Here is a 13,437-nt window from a genome sequence, read left to right on the forward strand (position 1 = left end):
TTTTTGCAGCGACAAAGTGCTTTCAGCCACGCCTCCAAGACGATTTTGCCGATGAGTATTGCTACGGCGACGCCCAGGAGACCTAAGAGATATGGCCATAGCACGCTCAAAGCGTCTAGCAGCCACTGTTCAACAATGTTGAGGCCCTCTTCCACCACATGAGCAATTTCTTCCACAACCTCGGTGGCGACGGCCACCAAAGTTGCTCCCATAGTCTCATACCAGAAACAGTCATGTTTATTAGAGCCTTCTCCACATTGCTGCCAATGCTCCATAGTGGTGGAGCAGGTGAGATTGGAATACAACAGGTTGGGTCCTACCCAGTCAAACCCTGAGTCTATGTTCCCTTCACACAGACTTTTCCGAAAAGCATGTCCTTCGGCGATGGCTATAAGGGGATTTGGAATGAACGGAACGGGTAGTCCAAGAATGCTCTTGCGCTTCTGGAGATGATATCCTAGTATTGCGTCGGTGCATGTCCGTCCGCTCACTATGGCCCTCCGCCATGTGCCATTGATTTTCCGCCAAGTAACCTCAGAAGAGTGAGTGTCATACTCATCTGCATAATGTTCCTTGCAGTAGCTTTCCCAACCTCGGACGGTCTGGCAGGGTCTTCTGGCCAAACTGATTGTGCATTCGAGGACCCGTCTTGTTGTGTTTCTACAGGTCATGCGCCAAGGTCTCGGGTTGACATAACTGTCAGGTCTCCAAAAAACTCCAGGCCAAATCATGCGGTCTTTCGAATAAACCGTGGCGATGTACTGGTACTTTACCCAGTAGTTTGTTGATTCCGTGAGGCATGGTGTTACCCAAGCTTCGAACTCATCTTGTTGGAGTCCCCACCACTCGTAGTCCCAGTTTCGAGAGTAATCTTCATACCAGGCCCGCAAAGCCCACTTAGCAGTAGGTGCTTTGTCAGGGTCAGGGCAGTTGTACCTCCAGGTGGAGTGAATAGCGTTCCCAGTTTGCCAGAGGTCACAACGTGGCGACGAATGGGTTTTCCTCCAACAGGTGTCATTTAGGCTCTCAAAAATTCTTTTGGCGACACATTTGTCAATTTTTGCAAAGTCCGTTTTAGGAGCTTTCAGAAGGTCATCAGGAGTTGGAAGGGGTTGTGTACGCAAATTGGCAATGTGTAGCTCCTCCAAACCAGTATGAGAGCGAACCGTTCCCTCCGGGAAGTCTCCCATAAAGAACGTCTGGTCTTTGGCTATGTATGTCCATGGGAATGAGTTGTTCAGCCAGGTTTCAACTTCTGTGCGGACTGTGCGTGTAGAGTGCCACAAATCGGCCCAGTATTCCTCTATGGCTGTAACTATATGATTCTGTCCTGCACATTGCACAAACTTATTCCAGAGGCAAGGATTTAACCAACTAAAGTGGTGTCTATAACAGTGCTTTTGCTCATCTTCATACATAAACCGTCTAGGTCCTTGTCTGATCAGGAAAGCCGTCATGTTGGTCAAATTGGCTGATGTAGGCAGCATCGTTGTATTGACTGGAAGATTACCTCGGGAGGCATTTCGAAAGGTCCAGTTGCCCGTTGGTGCTGTTGGGATGATGTCATCCTCTCTGCAGTTCAGGTGGATGTCTCCCCAAAACTCCCCTCGTGGAAGCCAGGCTCGACAGCCTGAGGATCTGTGTGGGGCTGGGTATACTACTTCTGTATCCCAGTACCCTTGGTTTGGCAACAGTAGCAGCGACCTACAGGCCATGTTGCAATGCCATTCGGGCAGGCCTCGGTCCGGATGAATCCAATTGCATCTGACGGTGCGGCGTTCTTTGTGTAGCAGAACCCGTATCCAACAGAGCACTCCAGTCTCAAGGAAGTCATAGGCGTAGATTTCCCAGGTACGATTCAGAAGGTCGTCCAGGGTGGAGTCGTTCAATCCGAAAGCTCGGCGTTCCACGTACTTTTTCCCGTTGTCTTTGCTGAATAGGTTGGTTCGGTTCTGGACAGAAGTCTCGTTGTCCCATGGCACAAAAATAGCCGTGGTGCTTGTATTCCAACAATTGAAGTTAGCGTACTTAGAATGTCCGTAGGTGACTCTTGTATGCGTAAGATACCATGGTCCAACTCCGATGAAGTAGAAGATAGTAGCAAGAACAGCAGCAGCAAACAGCAGGGCAAGAAGCGTTAGCAGCCCTTTCAGGCATAGGGATTTTCCGGTTATCGTAGTCGTTTTCCGTAGCAAAGGTTCGTTAGAGGTTTCCGAGTCGTCGTCAGTGTCAGTAGAGCTGTCTGAATCCGATGTGACATCCAGGCAACTCGGGTCTGTAGGCTTGCGCCTCATGCCGATAGCATCCATCCTGGCCAGATTAGTGCTTCTCTGGGATCCGATGTGTCGGGCGTTGCACAGATTTTCCTCAAAGCCTTGAGGTGGCCCTGGCTGGCAGGGTTCTTTCCAACCCGTCTGGTGGCCCTTCTCTGCTGCAAGGCTGTAAATATTGGAGAGGGGTAGGGTAAATCAGGTTCCAACCCCCTCCACACCCACTTCCAGTGGAACACCCTCCAGTAGTCTGGCCTAGGAAATGGGCCTGGGGCGGTTCCATTTTTCAGCGCCTGGTCTTGCCAGGATTCGTGTTTGTACCCTATTGGGGCAGGTACCGAGACGTAGGTGTACAATGATTGTCCATACAGAGTTAGTCTGGTGCGGTACCCCCAGGATGACGGGGTAAAAATCCTCTGGTGTGGTGGATTGGGGTAGACCCTGTCTATTTCCAATTTCAATGGAAGCCTGGTGTTATTAAATATATAACATTCTGGATTTATTTCCCTCTTTATTATGGTTTTCGCCATGCTTGGTGATGTGGTCCAAATGATCATGTCATTAAGTGAAACTTCACAATACAGTCCTTGCAGTGGTTCAAGATAATGGGGACCCCACCTAATCCGTAGCTCGATCCCCTGTACCCTAAGGTACACTGTATTAAAAGTCCATGGCAAGGATCTTGGGCACATAGGTGAAATTGATGCATAATGGACCGTGTTACCGGATCCCCGTCCTTGCCAAGCAGGTGGATGAACCCCACCTTCGATGTGATGAACAAACTTTGGGCCCAAATCTCCACAATCATTTTTGAACCGTGCTACCTGTGCTGTAGCGATGATTTCACGTAGCTTCTCTTTCCCAGCCGGGGAGAAGTCACTCTCTTCAAGTTTCTGTTCTGTCACCGTTGGTATGTCGACCGGTTTGTACCAGTCTTGCTTTTCTGACCCTGCTTGGGTCGGGCCGACTTTCACCAATCTTGCTTTCAGGCTTGTCAGTCTTCGCTCCAGTCTGCGATGTGTGCTTTTCTTTTTACTGAGTTCGTCTAAGTCTTTTACTGTGAGGAGATTGTAGGGACCTTTCACCCATACTACTCCTTTCCAGGTCCCATATGGCATTTCTTCTATTTTCCCATTGGCAAACTGAACCTTCAGGTGTCCTGCTGTTTTTAGGTCTTTGCGGGTCATCGACACCTCCGCTCCGGTGTCCACTAGGTAGGGCACTCCTTCCACTTTAGCATAGATTTCGTCCCCCTCCCAGTAGGCATTTTCCAAAATGACCCGCGACCTGGATGCCATTACTTTGGCGACCCTCCGGCCCCGGCTTTACGGGACTCACGGAGGGCCGTCCTCTCTTCTGGGCTCAATTTCCTATACTCCTCATCTGTCAGGAACTGACCTTTTCCTGGCTGGTTTGATGAAGCCGGAGGGTTGGTCGGTTTCCCTTGTGGTCCTGGTGGTTTCTGCTGGAACGGCCGGTTCCGGAAGTTGGATGGCGGTGCTCCTTGTTGAAACGGTCTGCTCTGGAAGTTGGACGGCGGTGCTCCTTGCTGGAACGGTCTACCCTGGAAGTTGGATGGTTGTCTGATGTTAACCCTTCCAGGTGGCTTTGCCGGTTGGCTAGCCTCCTTCTTCCTTTTGTCCTCGTAGTACTGTTGTTCCAGGTCGAATCCCTGCACCGCTACATCCATCTGAGCGACCGTCGTGCTTCTCACTGGCAACTTCACGAACACGATCTCTCCTCTGCGTCCTTTTGTCACCTCACGTAGTACTTTCACATATCTCGCAGGGGAAACGGTCTGCTTAAGTGTATGCCACAGCGGTTCCAACCGGCTTCCCTTGTCCAGTCGTCCTCTAGCTCTCTTCACCTGGGACTCTTCATCATCCATGTCCTCCAACACCAGCCTTTCATAGTTGCTCTGTGCTGAGTCTGTTCCAACCATCGGGTCCGAGGTCACGCTGGTCAGCCACAACTTTTTGGCTCCCTCGTGGTTGGTGGTAGACAACACAGTTGGCCAAACATCTTTTAGATACTCCTCATTGTTTTCGTCTGCGTTCTTACTCCTAATCACCAGCCTTAGATTCTTCAGCTCGGCGTAAGCGTCCTGTCCCGTATTAGCGGCAGGTAGCTGAGCCAACGCCCCTGGTGGTCTCACCGGGATCTGTGGTCCTGGCTCCGAAGACGTCGCCTGAGGTTCCTCTTCATCAGCCGACACTTCGTCCAGCTTCTGTCGAGCCTCCCTGGAGTATTTGAAGGCAGCTTTCTTCAGTCGTCGCAGCATCACATCATACATAATTCCAATGTATGCATTCCTGAAGTTGGTAGTCAGGGAATAGTGTGCTGTCAGAGTGGAGCAGGATGGTGTCATCAGGATGTTAGCCCATTCTCCGATTGTCGCTTCCACCTCGAGCTGCACCCGATCTCCCAATCTGCTGGCCCATCCTGCCGGGATCTGGTACTCGGTTTGGCCGACCTCTGGTACATACGTACGCCGTCCGTCCTTAGCCTGCACGGGACCCCAGGTCACGTCTCTTGCCAGTCTCTCAGAAGATCCTTCGATGTCATAGGTTTCTATTTCTTTCTTCTTACCCCGGTGCTGTCCTGTTCGGAGTATCTTGTGCTCGGCCGGTAGTTGCTTTGGGTCGGAGAAGACGCTGCCGTGATCGCTCTCCTCTTCTTCTTCTCCAGGATGTTCGATCTCCGGTTGCTCCTCTTCGTCCTCCGAGTCACTGATGTCCTCATACTGCTGTTGTCGAAGAGGTTCTCTCCTGGGGGAGTTCAGCGGTCGAATCTTGGCTGGTTTCATCGGTCCTTCTTCTTCCGGGACCGTCGGCTGCTCATTCTTGACTTTTCCCGCATTGGGTTTTTTCAGTTCACTGCGGCTCTCTTCAAACGAGAACTCCTTAACGTACCTTGCTGCGGAGAACCCTGGTTCAACAGGTGCCTCCTTTATCTTTATCCTGGGTGGCTGCGCGGCTTTGGCTTTACCTATCTGGGTGGTGTTTAAAACCTCACTCTGGGGAATTTTCAAGGGATATTTCTTGATTTCTTGTGATGGATGGCTAATGCGGCATTGCTCCTCCATCTCAGCTGCCAATTTCACCCCTTGCTCAGTGCGGAGTCGATGCAAACGGGGGTCAATCACCACCACCACTTCTTTGAACACGAAGAAATGACTGTTGGTCTTGGCTATATTCACCACTCCGTTCTCCGCAATTGATCTGGCGGTGTCCCTTGGCAGATCCGGCGATCTCAGTCCTTGTACACTTACTATCACTCTTCTCATGCCTTCGTTGCTGGCCGCCACCAGGCCCCGCTCGAGTCCATGCCACATCTTCTTCCGATATTCCTCCAAACTCTCTCCTTTTCGGTAGACGTCAATCGGGACTAGGATTACAGCTCCATAAGGGAGACTATAGCCGTTCATCAAGACTACTTCTCCCCTTGTTTTTGGGCTACAGGTGGCTTCTAGCAATTTTGAATCCGCTTCGTAATTTTGCCCTGCTTGGTCCTCAAGGCTGCGCCTGAACTTTCGATTGTGGATCTTGTATCTGTCATTGGTGAACACAATCAGTCCGTCACCCTCAAGATCCCATATTCTTCCAATAACCTGATAAATCCGGAGGCCGGTCTGCAGTCTAAAGTTGCTGGCCCCCGGTGGTATTTCGGCTAATTCTCGGGCCATCCTCCAGGTGTCCGATTTCTGAGTCTTCTTCTTAGGGCGGCCGGGGTCCCGCTGCTCCTCGTCCGATTCCTCCTCGTCCTCGTCGGAACTGCTGGCTGCTGGGGTCTCCGTAGGTTGCAGTGGATGCTTCTTCTCCGTGCTGTGGACTCGGGGATGAAACCCGAGCTCCCGACCCCGTTCAGTGGACCAATCCCTGACCGCTTGCTCCCACTGCTCCTCGGTGAGACTGCCGACGAGCTGTCCCTCGGGGTTTTCCTCGTTGGCTGGTGCAGGTGGGATGTCCTCGTTCCGCGATGGACCCGGTGGAGCTGAGGGACCTCCGTCGTTGTCGTCGCTGCTGTCACCGCCGTTGTTGTCGTCGCTGCCGCCCGTCAGGTCTATCAGATCCCTCGGAGGTTGCTTCTGCTGACGAGTCGGTGTCGTGGCTCTGCTGGGGAGTCGGGACGGGGGCTCAGCCACCTCCGACCCTGCCTCTTCGAGGGCTTGCTCCTTTTCCTTGCCTTCTTTGTAGGTTGAAAGTCTCCGCATGGCCTCAGTGTAGTCTCTGTACTGGCTCACCCCCTTGGCGTTTGGGTCCACCAGGATTCCGTCGATGCCCGCCGCCAAGGTAGCTGTTTTTACTACGCGGTCATACTTCTCAGAGGGGCTGTAGATAACTCGCAGTTTGCCAAATTCCCATTTTTCAAGGAGATCAGCGAACCATTCCAGCCACTCTTTAATCTCTGTTTTCTTAGCCACCCGCACCGGGCATTGGACGACCCCCAGTCGGTGGCCACTCTCAAGCTGGGTACAAAAATATATCTGAGTTCGCACTAAGTGCTTCATCATTCTCTGAGCCACCTCCTTATCGAGGGTGTAGTGAGATTCAAAGAAAGCCTTCTTGTTTATCTCAGTCCAGGAATTCAATCCATCACCGAGTAATATCAGCTTCACAGGAAATTGTAATAACGTGGATTTGGAAAGACTGGATTGATGATTCCTCCAGTCCCGGCTGATGTCACTTGCCCCTTGTCCCATTGCTGGCTTTTGCAGGGGATCCAGTTCCCCTCCTTCTTCTTCGCTCATAGTTGTCTTTGTCTTCGAGTCGCCTATCCCCCAAAGCCTCTCTTTGCGCTTTCGAGTAGGGATGGGTCCAGGCTGTGTTGGCTACTGGCTTCACTGTCTGGATCTGGTCATTCTATCCTCAGTAGAAGCTTTCCCTCACCTGTATGCTATACAGTTACTGCGAGGGTTGTGACTGATGGCCTTATCAGTCACCACTAACTCTTTTCCCCAAGAGTTAGTACTCCAAGTGAGCTATTCAGAGTCTCACATCTGTTTTCACTGACTTGGTATCTTTGGGGCCCGCCTACTCAGTTGTGCGCCGCCCCACGTTGGGCGCCATGAAGGTTATCCTGCAATAGTCAGCCCCGCCCTCTCCTCACTACTACCCAGGGCTGCCTACTGACCAGTTCTCTGTCTAACAGGTCCGGAAAATCTCTGAGACCTGGGTATTACCCTAAAAGTGCTCTATAAGAGATAATCTATTTAAACTGGTGGCGAAAGTGATTCGTCTAGCTCTAACTACCTCCAATCCAGAAGTTATGACCCTTTACAGTTAAGAAACAATCAGCTGAGTAGCCCTCACAGCTGCATAATTCCAATAACCACTTCTGTTAACGGTAGCCCACTTTCTAAATCATAACTTGCACTTGGAACCGGCTAGATTGTGTTTAGTGACTTAGATGTAAGTCCCAGGGTCATTATTTACTCTCACCAAAGGAAATTATGAAGCCTCCTGTTTACTGGAATCATGTACATTAGTTTTACCTTAGTTAAAAGAACTGGACAAAGATTAAATGACTCTATTAATTCCAATGTCCACCAACCTCTTTAGAATTTTATAGTATAAATTTATTAAGCAAGCTTAAGCAGGGATATGCGACATACAAATCAATAATCAATCGTAAATAATTCAAAAACAGTGTAATAAAATTTACATGTACAATCATACTACCCTGTCCTCTTTTCCCTGACTAGAGTCGCAAGTTCTGAAATGGAATTTCAATGAGCAGATTCAACTCATACCCAGACGATGGTAGATCTTTGGCAACAGGAATTTCTAGCATCCTTGGTTGAGGTCTTTGCCTTGTGTGGAAAAAACCCTCTTTAGAAAAGAAACAAAGCAGAACGGGTCCGAATCCTTTTGCAAAACCCAGTTCCTCATCCCTGAGGGAGCTTTGTCCTTCCTCCAAGTCTTGTTGCAGAGTTTGAAGTTGCTGGGTTGAGACGAGACCAACGGTCGAATAAGGAACCAGAGATGGGGCGATGGGACCCAGTCTTTTCTTGGCGGTGTGAAGTCCGAGCTTCCCCGTGGTTCTGAAGTGCGGTCCGTAGCTTAATCTGCTCCTCTGTGAGTTGTCTCTCCTTCTGCGCCGCCAGACTGGGAACAACTGGTTCCTCTTTGCAGCCCCTTTTTATACATCTCTCCACCATGTGTGTGTATGGGGAGGTTTGGTCTACGTGACTTGCTTCACATCTGTTGTTTTCTCATGAAAAAGTCCCACATTGCCCAACCTATTTCTGCTGACCATAGTGGAAAGTCCCGTACTTCCCCTTTCTCCGTTGCTTCAGCCAAACTCAACACTCCAACCATCCTGTGCGCTCTGACCATCTGTTCAGAACTGCTTGCGACATTTCCTGTTTCAGGACTGTGCTGTATTCCTCTCTTTTTCTATAACCCACTATTATTTATTATAACTCATTAACACATTAAATCTGTTGTTAAACCTGTTTGAATTAATTTCAAATGATTACAACTTCACATTATCACAAGTTTGATCCTTAGTTAACAATCAATCACCTCTCTTACTTATTATAATTCATCAACCATAATCTTTCCACAGTTATTACAGAAATCATTACAGATCACATTTCAGATAATACATTTCAGAAGGTTATTATGTGATTACTTGTATTCATTTTACTATTCCTTCATATTCAATTTAATTAGCTTTTAATCAAACTACAAGATTACTTATTTTCTCTCAGGCCTCTATGCACCTTTTCTGCATGCACCCGGAAAGATCTCACACCCTTATGCCAGTTTTCTTGACAGGATGTTACTGCGTAGTAGGTCTGTTGTGTACACACAGTTGTCAGAACAGGACACAAAAGACGAGTGTTCTTTCTCTCGCCCTGTTTATATTCTTCCCCCTCAATTATTCTTCATTTGTAATGAATTTAGACAAGTTAGGAACAAAACAATTGTTTTCTTGCTCTACTAAACTGAAATTCCTTAAAAACATCTCTCCAATAAGCAGGAGTGACAATCTGAAAAATGAATGGACAGGAAAAACAGCAAGCGATTTGGGTCCAATATTGCCGATGTATGATTATCACAAAAGATGTATATTAGCTTACACAGGATGTATTTGTTGACTGTTTCTTATACAAATGGCTTATTTATAACACTGCTGGTATATTAATACCTGCATCACCCGCATTCAGTTTTTCACACTCAATACTCCGTTGCTCTGAGACAACGACACAAAGCGGTTCAATTCACCCCATGACCTGCTTCATCACCCATCCTCAGCTCCACAGGAAGCTGATGATGGCACTAAGGGTGTAACTGTTTCAGACAAAAAAGAAAAAAACGAGAGGAAGTGTGTGATCCAGACATGCACTGTAAGCACTTTTCATGACTCCTTCTCAGGCATCAAAACGACATTTTTGATCAGAAACAACCAAAATAAAAGCCAAAGAAAGTGTGCAGATTAAGATAAGGAATAGAAATACACTGGACGTCAAATGACGACGGACAAACACACACATCAGGCTAATGACCTGACAGCAGCCATGACAGAGAAGCACAACTGCTTCATCTCAGGCATAGTTCACACACAGCTGAATATCTTTGAAAACAAATACCTTTTTATGTAATTTGGCATTCCAGCCACATGAAAACTCAGTTTAATATAATCAAAAATTATTATTTATAAAAACTCAGACCAAAGTGGAGATTAGAGAAAACTCTGTATTTGTGTTTACAGGTGTCCATGGAAAATTGAGATTTAGGGTCCCATGCATTACTTTTGAAACAAATAATGCACTTACTGGATATATCAACATTGTCTAGTTTCAGGGTTTCCCTCAGTGTATCATAAGCCTGGCGAGTTACCAGCCTACACTTTGTTTATTTATTATAGATTATTTTTCTACAGCAGTAACAATGTTAAAGAGTCTCTTAAATAACTTAAATGAATCACAGTGGCAACATAATATGGTCAGTATGTGAACACATAGGGAGGTGTGTTTTTTTTCATTGACCAAAACTCTGCACCAATGCCTGCCTTTACAGGTCTAAACACCAACAACGTCAGTAAATAAAGTCACTTAGGATCAAACAACTGAACTGCTGGATAACTGCTCTAGAGCCCCTACCACTGGGCATAGCAAATGTTCTGGGGAGAATCCTGAGTTTATATTAAAATGTGCTGTTTAAAACAAGTTAAATTTATACATCTGTCCACACAAATAAACCTGTGGGGCTATGTTTAATACTTAACTGGGAGTGATAGCTGTTTAGGACAAATCTGACTGGCTGACATAAGTTTTAGCTTTGTGCTACACTGTGCCACCTCGGCCTTTGGCATGTTTAAAACACTCAGAGGCATTTGTGAAAGTTTGCATGAATGAAAACTTTTCTTTTTTTTATTCATAATAAAGCAATCTGGATTGCTTCATCAAGGCTTCTATCTTCTAGTAACTGTTCTGCACTTTATAAGGGTGCAGAACAGCTATCGATGTGAAGATAGTTTATATCAATATTGCAACACTGCCAAGATGATAACCAAAAGCTGCTTTCAATCATAATTATACGGGCTCATTTGCCTTGGATGAAGTGCACTCTACGTGACTTATCTGAAAGTGGATGGATCACAGCAGTTTTGGAAAACCTGTTATTGTGAAGACAATAACAGAGTTTCTGCATGTTTCACCAGCTCAACATTAAAATATTGTAAGATCACCATGACAAAATTTAAGACGTGTATCACAACAGAAATGTACAAAAGAAAACCACAAATAAATTAATTGGATTTGCCAACAAAGTGAGTCAATGGTCAAGACAAACATCGTCCAGCCAACTGGTGATAAATTTGCACTTACCCATAACGGAGTAAGAAAGCTAGCAAACTATTAGCAGGTAGTTAGCAGTAGATACAACCGCCTTGAGTAACAGAACGCAGCGAATATATTTGTGTTCAACTAAAAGATTTGTGTAGCAGTAAAGTCCCACAAGAAAAATTAAAACCTCATAAAATATACGAGCTTAACTAGTCCTCAAGACCTGTGGATAACATATTTAAGGCTAACTTCTTTTTTCAGTGAATTTAAGACATTTTAAGGCATTAATATTAGATACATTAATTTAAGACTTTTAAAGATGCTTTAAGGATTAATGAATAATATGAGTTACAAACTTCAATTCCATTTAATTTTCCTCCAGTATTTATAAGTATCTATGAACTAATCTGATATTAACAAGGGAGTTCATTCTCAAAAATTCTGGGAATATCTCCAGAGACTCCTCATGCTTCATTACATATAATAAAGATGCTTTAAAAGTAATGTAAAGTATATTTGAGATCCACTTGAAAAGTCCTATATAAATCTGATGTCATTTTACTTTATTTCAAGAAAAGGTCCCAAGTGTGTTATAAATGTAGTCTGAAAGCTATTCTCATCATATAGTAGTTAAAGTAAGATGATGAAGAGCGTTTGAAATGAAATTTTTTTTTCTTCATTTTGCAAAACAGTAGTAACCATTGTAGCAACTGCTCCTCACACACGCGGTGTGACATTGCCTCTACTCTTAATATAAATAATGATGGCTGCTTATAGCAGGATGCGTATGAGCGTATTTTGAAAGCTAAGAGGAATGAGCTACAAAGTTCTAGTCGGTGCATTTCTAATTTTGTGTGGCAATAGTTAGAATTTTTAAAAAATATATATCAACAGCAATGCAGTGGTGAAGCAGTGCTTCACATTGTAAACTCTTTGTCCCAAGTCTAGTTGATTGGGACCCTGTCACCCTGCCCCCCAACCTTCAACAGAACTGTCAGCATCCGCGTTACCATGGAGACCAGCTCTGACCGACTCCGCTTTGTAAGCCTCCTATCCCCCATGAACCCGATGAAGTTACACATCGGTGAGGCTTAAAGGGAGTGTACCCAGCTCTCTTGTGAGGGGGGAGCGTTTACAGTACCAGAACGGATTCTCGCCTCCTCTTTTCTATTCAGTTCGATTCACAAATGGTCTTAAACCCCTATAACAGCTTTTTTGGTTTTAAGAAGGTTTTCGGAGCTTTCTTTGGATTTGACAGCTGAGACTAACATCATTATTTATATTTGCGAACGGAGGATTAGTACAGACAATATATCCTCTGAAAAAGTCCACACATTTTCCCTCTTAAATAGGGTAACGTGGTCAGTTTATGAGACTATTGGGACCGAGCATTATCGAGCCAGAGGTTAGCCGTCAGTAACTCCGGTCAGTGTTAGGGGGGTCACAGAGGAGATGCAGTGATTTTACATTAGCATAGTGGCTAATTCCATGACTGTTAGCACTTTACAATCTTGTTCTCGTCGTAACATATATATCAGGCACGACCTAAAACAGCGAATATGACAATTTAGCGTTTAAACTAGTAAACTACGCCTTGTAGTAAAAGAGAAACTGGCCAACTGACCGTTATCAGTAGAATTAGCATGCAGGCTAAGCTCAGCCCGCTGAGGGACATTCTTTCACATCAGCCACTCTCTACAGTCTCTACTTACCTCATAGTTCAGCTTCCATCTTTAAAAGCTCTAGAAAGTAACTCTCTGTGTGTCTGTGTAACCATAAATTGTGATGTATTCTCCCAAAATGCGGCGGTTTATCACCAAAAGCCTTTCCGGTGATTCTCCCGTGGTTCAGAAATCCCGACCGAGTGAGGGACAGCTGGAAAATGGGGTAACGCCATGCAAATATCGCGAGACTTCGTTGATTTTTGGTTTTTGGAAGGTATTAAGCGATATCGCGAGAGCCTTGGCTTCGCCTGTGCCATATGAATATGGTAAAACAAGGGGATTAGAAGCGCTCCTTAAGTCCGTTGTTTCCTAAACAAAACCCAGAAAAATCTCCTTTTTATGGATACAGAAACAAAATGAAATTTTTAAAAAGGCTTGGTAAGTTTTAGTTTATTTTCGGTCTAATAAGAATCCGAAAATGTTGATTGACGGATTTCTATTTTAGCTGTAATGTGAATTTTTATGTATGTAGTAGTACATATGACGTACCGTGTAATACAGAAAACGCCGAATTGGATTATTCTGTGTAAATTCGCAAATTTATTAACTGACACTTGGAATAAAAAATGGAGAGAATTTAATAATTGGACTTGTAATTGTACTATTACAATTACAGCACATTGGTCACATTCACCATTGATCAGTTATT

General features: G+C 45.6%; 1 protein-coding gene across 3 annotated transcripts in view; it reads right to left on the bottom strand.

Moving 5' to 3' along the window:
* itsn1 (intersectin 1) overlaps positions 1 to 12,942 on the bottom strand; it is a 67,854-nt gene extending 54,912 nt beyond the window's left edge. For all 3 annotated transcript variants that reach the window (XM_023328072.1, XM_023328071.1, XM_023328073.1), the window contains exon 1: positions 12,777 to 12,942. The gene's annotated coding sequence lies outside the window, so the exon portion shown is untranslated. The remainder of the gene's footprint in view (positions 1 to 12,776) is intronic.
* Positions 12,943 to 13,437: the final 495 nt, after the last annotated feature.

Source organism: Xiphophorus maculatus, chromosome 22 (assembly GCF_002775205.1).
Source record: "Xiphophorus maculatus strain JP 163 A chromosome 22, X_maculatus-5.0-male, whole genome shotgun sequence".
Lineage (NCBI taxonomy): Eukaryota > Metazoa > Chordata > Actinopteri > Cyprinodontiformes > Poeciliidae > Xiphophorus > Xiphophorus maculatus.